This window comes from Microtus ochrogaster, unplaced genomic scaffold (genome assembly GCF_000317375.1).
Source record: "Microtus ochrogaster isolate Prairie Vole_2 unplaced genomic scaffold, MicOch1.0 UNK107, whole genome shotgun sequence".
In the NCBI taxonomy this organism is placed as follows: domain Eukaryota; kingdom Metazoa; phylum Chordata; class Mammalia; order Rodentia; family Cricetidae; genus Microtus; species Microtus ochrogaster.
Window position 1 is genome coordinate 524,881 of NW_004949205.1, and position 10,128 is coordinate 535,008.

At 43.5% G+C, this 10,128-nt stretch overlaps 1 protein-coding gene across 5 annotated transcripts in view; it reads left to right on the top strand.

Moving 5' to 3' along the window:
• The window catches only part of Tmem164 (transmembrane protein 164), a 485,414-nt gene that overhangs the window by 40,141 nt on the left and 435,145 nt on the right, over nucleotides 1-10,128 (top strand). Inside the window, exon 1 of one of the 5 annotated variants that reach the window (XM_026778129.1) lies at nucleotides 3,812-3,930. The exons of the other annotated variants lie outside the window; for them this stretch is intronic. The gene's annotated coding sequence lies outside the window, so the exon portion shown is untranslated. Of the gene's footprint in view, nucleotides 1-3,811; nucleotides 3,931-10,128 lie in introns of those variants that run through there. 5 annotated transcript variants of the gene reach the window in all.

Here is a 10,128-nt window from a genome sequence, read left to right on the forward strand (position 1 = left end):
TCTGTAGACCAGGCTGGTCTCGAACTCACAGAGATCCGCCTGCCTCTGCCTCCCGAGTGCTGGGATTAAAGGCGTGCGCCACCACCGCCCGGCATGTATGATTGGTTCTTAAACAGCAAAAACAGAATGAATTCTTGGTGTACACCCTTCTCCTGGCCTTCACCTTTCCCCTACACCCGTCTTTCTCGCTGGAATTACTTGCTGTTTGGTCTCAACTCCTGAGGCTGAGCAGCAACTGAACCTATTGCTTCAGAGGTCAGGGTCATACTTCAAAATTGACGATTTTGGGACCTTAACTTTCCACCAGTGCTGTTAGATTCCCAGAATATTAACTAACCACCATACAGTGTAGAATAAGACTAAACTGGATTCTGATGGTGAGGAGGCAGAGACAGGAGGATCTCATGTTTCAGGCTGGCCTTGTAGAGTGCTTGGCTAGCCCAACCTAACACCATCTTTCAGTGTGTGTACTGCAAGTGTTTGAAATCACTGTCCTTAGAGTTGAAAGGGAACATGGTCTTCAATTATATCATTAGACCTTTGTTCTTTTCTGATGTACCAAGTACAGAACTGTAAGGGGTTAAAGATAGCCTTTTTTCCCTGATTGTAAAAACTCATGTATTATAAAGAGAATTTGAGCAAGTCAGAAATGGCAAAAATAGAAAGTGAAAATCCTCCATAGTCCCATCTGCCACGGATAATCGTTAGTAACAGCTAGTGCTTATTCTGTTAGGGTTTTGTCTTTACACATTAGAAACACAGAAGTGGCACTGCTCCCTGGTATTGGAAACGGTCCCCTTTAATGGTAGTTTTGGAGTGTTTTCCAGGTCAGTGAAAAGAAATATTTCTGTTCTTCTAACAGTTGCATAATTTCCCTTGTGTGAAAGGGAAGCTAAGAGGTTTTTGAAGAGCTAGTTTGCAGCGGGATAGTAGGTGACATATGGACTAGATAGAAAAGGCTGCTAACTGCTGTTGAGTATGAACCAAGCCACCATACTGTCCAATTTTTTTTCTCCTCTGGCTCCTATAACTTACCAAATGGTTGGGATGGCCTCAGGAGGCTCCACCTCTCCCTGAGGATCCATAGGCAATTGGTAGTGGAAGGAGAGACACTATCCAGTTGTATAGCTACCAGTAAGTTGCTATGTTTCTGTAAGCCCCCATAATTAAACTGATTGAGTCACAATAAATAAATAAATAAATAAATAAAGAAAGAAAGAAAGAAAGAAAGAGAAAGAAAGAAAGAAAATATATGTATTAAAATAGAAGTGGGGTTAACTGGGAAGAAGGATGTCAGGGGAGGAGGGGCCAAGAGAGGGTAGCAGGGCTTGCATATGGTCAAAATACATTATAAGGATGTGTGAAAATGTCATAATGAAGCTCATTGTGTATAATTAATATATGCTAATAAAAAACTTTTAAAAATGAGTTAATACTGTTATGAGTTACAAGAAAGCTCTTAAAACTACTCAGGGATAATTAAGAGGCAAGACTGCACATCACATGCACATCAGTTCTTTCAGGGCTTCTCTCGCCCCTTGAGACAGCTTCTTATGTAGGCCACACTGGTTTAAACTCACCCTGTGCAGCCAACAATGTTGTTAAACTTCTGACCCTCCTGTCTTTACCTCTTGAGAATGCTGGGATTCCAGGTCTGTACCACCATGCCCAGTTTTTTATATGCTAGGAATTAACCCCCAGGTTTCCCAGGTAAAATGATCTACAAGTAGATTTTCTTGTTTGGTTCTGATCTCTATGCTCTCAGTGGTTGTCAGTGTTTCTTTATCCTGGGCAGTTGTCACTAGTAAAGCTCCTATTGAGGTTCTCTGGTGTGGCAGTTTGTTTTTCTGACACCAGGGGATTGATGGAAGAGAAGGTTATCTGGGGGAAGGGTTAACCAGGAGGTAATGGAAGTATGGACAGCTATTATTAGGTGGCTGTCAACATAGTGCGCTTTACTTTCTGGCATTTTTCCCTCCTGGGAATGAAATAATCGAAGAATGATAAGCTCTCAATTGCCATCTGTCAGTTTGTGATGCCGCTTGCCCCGTTCTAGTTAACGTTGAACACTGACCTCATATGGCATCTGGTGGAACTTACTGGAAGATAAGATGATCATAGGGTGTAAAGCAAATGGATCGAGTGCTTGTGAAGAGATGGGCTGCAAGCCAGTGGTGTCCGTTTCTTAGCATTTGTCTGTCTTAGCCTCTTACCTTCTGCCTTCCCTCCCTTGGGTGAGCTGCTAGCTGATGTTGCCCCCTCTATTCAACTTGTGCCAATTCTTTTAGTAGCTTTTAGTAGTTTACTGAGACTTCTTCCTGGTTTTTTTTTTTTTTGACACAGGTTTCTTTGTGGCTTTGGAGCCTGTCCTGGAACTAGCTCTTATAGACCAGACTGGCCTCGAACTCACAGAGATCCTCCTGCCTTGGCTTCCTGAATGCTGGTATTAAAGGCATGCGCCACCACTGCCTGACTACCAAGGCTTTTTTATTTTTTTTTATTTTTATTTATTTTTTTTTTTAAGATTTTTTTTTATTGAAAAAAAAAATTTCCGCCTCCTCCCAGCCTCACACTCCTCCCCCCCTCCCCCCACTCCTCTCCCCCTCCCTCTCGAGACTGAAGACAATAGGGATGAAGAGACTTAGTTTCCAGGTTTGGTGGGAAATGCTAGCTTTTTTTCTTAAGAAGGTAAGATTTAGAGTTGGAAGTTGCGACTCAGTTATAGAATGTTTGCCTAGTGTGTGTGATGTTCTAGGTTCCATTTCAAAAACAACAACAGCAATACACACACATACAGAAAGAGGGGGGGCAGAGAAATACCACACAAAGACAGAACATTTCACACATGTGAGGGCGGGGTGCAGGGGGAGATACTCAAGATTGTATGTCTTTGAAGCTCAAGGGTGAACATACCATTTTTCTTTCAAATTCTTAGCTAGGCATTCAGCATATAGATATTTTTTGTTCTTTCTGACCAGATTCCCTCCTAAGGTAAAATGTGTCTGTACCAGCTGTGCTAGGGTAGAAGATCAACAGGCAATTGTGCCTGAGAGCCTGCCTTCTTGGCACGGCTCAATTGAACGAAGAGTGGGCCACCTGTTTCTTTGATAGCCCATCCATCAAGTGGAGAGGAACACAGGCTTGACAAGACGAGCCCATGCAATTTGTGTTCCTCTCCCAGGAAATTAGAATTGGGCATCTAAGAGGCTACCGATGGCAGTTTGCAACAGGGGCAAAGGTAAACTGGAAGGCAGGCAACCATGGTGAGCCAGGCCAATGCTGGTGCTGTGTGGAGACAGAAGCCACTAGGCAGAGGGAGCTTATAAGGGAGGAGCGAAGGTAACCCCGAGAGACAGAGGAGCCTCTCTCCACACCTACCCAATTCTGAGGCCGGCTTCTATTAATACCTACATTCTCCCCACAGAGCTGTCCTCTGGAGCCAGCTTGCTCTGGGCTCCATTTTCTCACACTGAATCTAGAGGAAGCCCCTTCTTCTTCTACCATTGGCTTGAGCCAGCAGCTGTCAGGTACCAGTTGGGGCTCACATGAAATGCTGACGACATTGAAGGCATTGCTGGGAAGAGTGGAAAAACCCAAGCCGAGTGCTTGTTTTTCTCCAGCTTAGTCCTGGTGCTGTGAGCTGTGAGGCCTTCCTTGTTCCTGGCACAACAGCACAGAAGAAACTAGGCAGGGACCCTGACAGTTCATTTGTCACCTCACAGCTCTGCGCCAGCAGGGGGCCTTTTTTTTTATCTCATTTAACCTCAGCTCAGGAGGATTTGCCTTTCACATAGTCCGTCTTGACTATTCATGTATTTGGGAAAACCATTCATGTGAATTAGAGAAGACCGGCCCACCTTGGCCTCTCCTCCCATCACAGTGGCATTGAACCCCGGAAATAGAAACAGAAATGGAAACATCTAGCAAGAGGTAAGAGGCTGGGACAGATTGGGGTGGGTCAAGCAAATTAATATTTTTCACAAGTTTTCTTTTCTGTTCTTTCTTTTGAAACGCTCCCTGTTTAAGTTCTTTATCTAATGGGAGATAGCATGAACATCTGGCTCTTTGCCACTCTTCTCAGTTCAGGATTGGGGTTTGGCTGGCTAAAATACCCAGAGTGGTGCTTGTCAGCCCTTGACTCTTCCGGCTTCACAGTCTCTTAGGGTGTTTGTTAAATATGCTAATTTCTGAGTGTTCCTGCTGACCTAGTGCGTCCAGATCCCATGGAGGAGGAAGGGAGGGAGGCTGGTCTATGAATACGGCATGCATTGATTGTTTTCTGTTTTTTGAAAAAAAAAAGAAAAGAATTTCACTCTTTAATCCACCGTGGCCCTACTCGCATCCTTCAGCTTGTTACAATGTACTTGCCTCGGCCTCCTGAGTGCTAGGTTGGCAGGCACATGTCACTGTGCCTGGCTATGAATATGGATTTTAATCCACTCTCCTCCCACTGATAATTGTGCACACTCACTTTTGAGAAGAGCCACTATGCAATCACCTGAGGAGGACTGGAGGGGGGAGGGTGGTTCTGGGAAATGAAGCGCAGTACCACTGAGTCATATACTACTGTTATTGAGAGTGGGGAGGAAAAAAACCCAAAAAGCCAACAAACAGACAAACAAAACTGGCATTTTAAGTGCCAGAGGGGATAGCTAAGGGATCTTTAGTGAAAGGAAAGGCCAAACAATAGTGAAGCCTTGGGGTAAGATCAGATGGTACATGGTACGAGGCACTCTCATCTCTCCTTAATTAATGCTTGGATAATTGAGAGTTGATTGGGCAAGGGCACAGGAAAACTGTAAGTTAAAGGACTTGGTTGTCATCCATGTTGCCTTTTAAAGTTATGGTATCTTCTGTTTTAATGTTGACTTTATAGTGAAAGCAGCCAGTTACGTTTAACATACTGGGGGTGGGTTATGTATTTGAATACTATATATTAGTAGGTACTACGTATTTCTCTCTCTCTGTCTCTCTGTCTCTCTCCGTCTCTCTCTCTGTCTCTCTCTCTCTCCCCCCCCCATCTCTTTCTTTCATTTTACTTTTTTTTGAGACAGGGCTTCACTGTGTAATAGTAGCCCTGGCTGTCCTGGAACTTGATTTGTAGACCATGGTGGCCTCGAACTCAGATCTGCCTGTCTCTGCCTCCAGAGCACTGAGATTAAAGGCCTGTGCCACTAAACTAGGCTTCAGTCTTTTATTGTTTTCAGTGGAGCAAAGCATGGTCCTGGATTTCGTTGCTTTCCAGGCATTCTCCAGCAACTGTTGAATGGTTTTTTTTTTTTTTTTTTCCAAAAGCATCTTTGGAAGTCTGTTTAGAATTCAGGTTGCACTTTCCCATGGACACGATATTCTTCTGGTGGGTCAGGTTCCCAGAGCAGCTTGCAAAAGCTCATTTAATATGTAGCAAAGTCCAAAGACAGACCTCCTGTCTGTCTTAGACAACCAGAAGTCCTAAATGTGTTTTTAATGGAGGAAAGAGCCAGTTTGAGCCCTGTGATCTTAGGCACATGCCCCAGCTTCATTTTTAGCAGAATCATAGGATTTTGTTGATGGAAGGAGCAATTCCAAATCTTTCACATGGCCTCTTACTTAGGTTTTATGTGACCTGGCAGCTGCTCACCTCTCTAGTATCTTGTCTTACCGTTTCCTTGGCATTGCTTTGTGCCTAGGCAAAAAGACGACTTTGTACTCCCTGAGTGTGTCTTTATAACTTCTGGACCATTAAGTTAAGCTTTTATCTCCTCTCTTTTCTCTTCCTGGAACCTCTCCTTTCCTGCCCTCCAAAGAGTGCCAGTGCTTCAGGCTTTCAAAACTGACCACAGGTTTTTTTTTTCTTTATTGCAGTGTGTTTGCATGCTTTTGCTAATTTCTTTTAGACTGAGGACTTACACAAAAGCAAATACCTTTTCTGTTACTTGCTTCGCTATCTTCATGTACTTAGTGTGGTGACTAGCAGCTGATTATGTGGTAGGTGAACAGATGATATCTAGTTCAAGGGTTTTCAACCTTTTTTTATATGCACACATGAATGGTGGTCTTCATGTGCTCAATATATTAAGTTGTTCACAATAATACAGTGATATTTATGTTATACAGAATTTCTGATTGCTTTATCTGTTCAAGCCTTTTTTTCTCTGATTCTAGAAAATATAATGGGAATACACGTTAGAAAGGTTTTCATCCTCATGCTCTCTGCCCCCCAAAATGCTCCTCTCACCTCAACAGGAATAAGAGATAGTGTATTCTAGAGCCACATATGAGTGTCCAAAGTCTAGGTCACCCCAGCTTCCATACTCCTGTGGAAGGACAAAGAAAGTCATAAATCAAGGCAATTTTGAAAGCGTGAACTTTGCAGATGAATACACCGTATCATGATGTCAAACAGTTGTACATGTCTGTAAGTTTCCTTAGAATGTATTCTGACATTTAACCTGATTCCCAGCTATTGCATTTCCTTCCAGAAGTGTTATTTCTTCATAAATAAAGCCAGAATGCACTGCAGCCAACTAATCCGCATGGGGATGTTTCAGGTAGTCTCAAACACTTGCCTAGGGTTCTTACTGGTGATGGAGTGGTTACAACCAGTAACATGCCATAATGAAGTTAAGTGCCTCCTGGCATTCCGATTTGATTCAGTTGAGCTGAGAGGAGAGCCAAAAGAAATTAGCTCAACCAAGGCATTCCTTACAGTCTACACACAGTGGGTGCTTTTTCATTATTGTGGAATGTCACAGCTGTAGATAGTATAGAGCATCACTGCATGCTTAGTGGAGGCTTCCTGATTGTGTGCTCTGCTGACATCACTCACTATGTTGACAACACCATTTGGAATCTATTTTTGCCCATTTTGTGTTTAATAAACATGTGGTTTGATAAACTTTATTTACTCATCTGAATAATAGCAGTGCTTTGCTGTGGAGCCGAGAAAACTCTTCAGGTCATTTGCTTCAACTATTAAAATACATTTTAATACATCTTGATTATCTATAACATGAAAAGCTGAGAAGTGAAACTTTCTTAGTTTTAATATGATGCTCAAAACGTTTGAGAGTTAATGTTCACCTGGCAGCACATATTTTAAAATTGGAATGATAGAAAATTAGCTTGGCTGTCAGACAAGGATGACAGGTGGGCTGGAGAGATGGCTTAGAGGATGAAGATGCTTGCTGTGCAATGTGCAAGCCTGGTAACCCGAGTTCAATCCCTAGAAGCAACGTAAAGGTGGAAGGAGAAAACCAACTCCACTGTGGCATGTGTGCCGACCACATATGCACACAAACACGTGCACACACCACACAAAAGCACTAATAAATTTTAATGTATTTAAAAAGTGATGATAGGCATATCAGTGAAAGGGTCTATGTTTTAAATTCCTTTTCTAAAGATTTGTAAGAGAAGATTTTGAAGGTTTGCTAACACAAAGAAATAATAAATGTTTAAGGAGATGAGAATGCACTTGTCCTGGGTTCATCATTGCATACTGTATGATTACATCTTGAATCACCACTCTCCACCTCCTGAATATGTACATTTTAAGTAATTTTGAGTGAGGTAGACAAATATACATGCAGAAAAAAAAATGTCAGCTGCGTGTGGTGGTGCACACCTTTAATCCCAACACTCCTGAGGCAGAGACAGGCAGATCTGTGGGTTTCAGGTTCAGGCCAGCCAAGAGCTACGAAGTGAGGCACTCTGAATGTCTTCCACAACTGTCTGATGCCTTTCTTTCTCTGAGGGCACTGGTTTACTTCCTTACTAAGGAGTGGTGGGCAGTGATCGAAAATGTCAGGTTTCCAAGTTTAGAATTAGGGGTGCTTATCCGCTAAAGTCTCTGCAGTCATTCCCAAATCTGAATGAAATTGGCTATCTGAATTGTTTGTGGTTACATTTTAGAATAGATATACTCAGCCTGTGCTTTGGATGCCTGCTGCTAAATGCTGTTTGTTTCCTTGTGGGTCTTCAGTGTGCAGAATAGGATTTGTTAGTAGACAGCACAAAGCCTAATGGATAAACTTTGGAGAGTTCAAAGGCTTTTAGGAGGAAGGCCCTTTTGAAGAGAGGAAATATCACAACCCCTGGAAGAAAAAGAGGATTGTTGTGGGTGTATGTTTGGGATTGAGAGTTGGCTTCCCCTGGCTGCTTTGTGGCTGCCTGGGGGAAAGGCATCATTCACTGCTCTGCCTGGTTTACTGTAGGACACACACCAGGAATTTCACACCACACTGCCTTTTCTCTGTAATGAAAAAGCTAGTTGGTGGGGATGTAAAGAAAATGATTGTTAAGTCCCAAAGCTACTGTTAATAAAGGCTTGTGAGACCCAGCGTCCTTCTCTCTGGCCTCACAGATTCCTTCACAGCTGGTTGTCCAGCAACATAATAAAGAAGAGTACCACCCACTGCTCCAGCTGTGGAGGTAGGAGCATGCTACTGTGTGCACTAGCCGACCAGCTGCAGTTTGCAGTTTGTTCTACCACAGACTGGCTTCTATGCTCCTTCCTTAATGGCACCCTGAAGTAACTCTCACGTGTTTGTCTGAATCGAGGAGCTCTTCTTAGAGGCACACATTTCTTTTTCTCTAGTGGCTGCCAAACCACCAAACTGGTCCCTTTGCATCTGGCTCACTTTCTCCTAACCCTGCAAAATGAGGTCTAGGGCTTGGTACAACGTGAAGCTACCTGTTGTGAAGCAAATGTGGAAAGTGCCATAATTTGAGGTAGTTTTCAGAAGGGCCCCTTTTGATACAAAAAGTCTTTTTCTTTTTCCTATCTTTTCTGCCTCTTTTTTTCTTTTTCATTTATGCCTCATCACATTTTGTCCAATTTCAGCCCCTCGCTGCTGGTATTTTCTGTTTGATGTCTGCTTTCTAGAATAGTCACTGCCTGGGGGGGGGGATAAAAGAAAGAAAGGGAAGAAAAAGAAAAGGCCATCTCCCCAGCTCTCACTTTGCAGCCCTCACCCCCCCAGCGCTTTCATCCTCCACAGACTCCAGGGGCAGAACACAAACAGAGGAAAGACCCTCTTTAAAGCCCAAGCACATGTGGATTTCATGTTTCATTCTAGTCATCTTGCTTCCCAATTGGGTCAGCTACATGAGGGGAAGAGCGAGTAGGATTGAGCCGTGAACGGATGGTTCGCAACCTCGACAAAAGCTAAAATTGCCCGTTTTCAGAATAAGTTTGATTAAGAAGAGAACGGGGTTTTAAGGTTTTAACAGGCTGACTCGAGTTGCTTTCAGCCTGTAGGGCATCAATGTGGAGATAGAGTTTGTGCGGTGGAACACAGACCTTGCTGCTGACACAGGAGCGCTTTTTCTCACAGGACTCCTTTGTTCCATTGGTTGCAAATCGTGGAAGAGCTACCTTTGCGTTGTCTTGAATATAGACCTGCCTTTGAGGGGAATAGCTTGCTTAAAGTAGATTTTTTTTTAACTGAAGATATTTTTTTTAAAATTTTTTCTAAGATCCTTGAGAATTTTTGTTCATTGTATTTTGATCACAGCCCCTTCGCCAACTCCTCCCATAGCTACCTCCACTTCTTAATCTAACTCGTGTCCTCTTGTTTTCTTTAATCTGGTGAATACAGTTTTGCTGCTCATGGAGTGTGCTTGATCTGCCTTCAAACAAGACGACTCTCCCTCTCCCAGCAGCTGTCTACACAAAGCTCCTCCACTTGAGTGAGGCCTTTTCCTTTCTCTAAGGAGCAGGAGAACAGTGATTGGAAAACTGAAGTCACTGAGGACACAGAAATACTGATGCCCAGGCCCCAGTGACCAGGAGGGGTGTGAGGCATAAATTCAGGAATGGCTGTTTTAAAATTAAATCCCTGAGGTAATTCTCATGTGCTCTGAGGATTTCAGACCACCCAGTTACATGGCCAAGCCTAGTAGCTGGGTTCCAGGCAGTCTGACTCAGGTAGCAGAAGGACAGGTAGCTATTTTTTTGAGACAGGAACTGACTGTAGTCCAGCTTGGCCTCCAAGCTGTGGGTTTCTTGTCTCAGCCTCCTGAGTGATAGGACTGGTTTTAGATAATTGGGTTAGCCGGGCGGTGGTGGCGCACGCCTTTAATCCCAGCACTCGGGAGGCAGAGGCAGGCGGATCTCTGTGAGTTCGAGACCAGCCTGGTCTTACA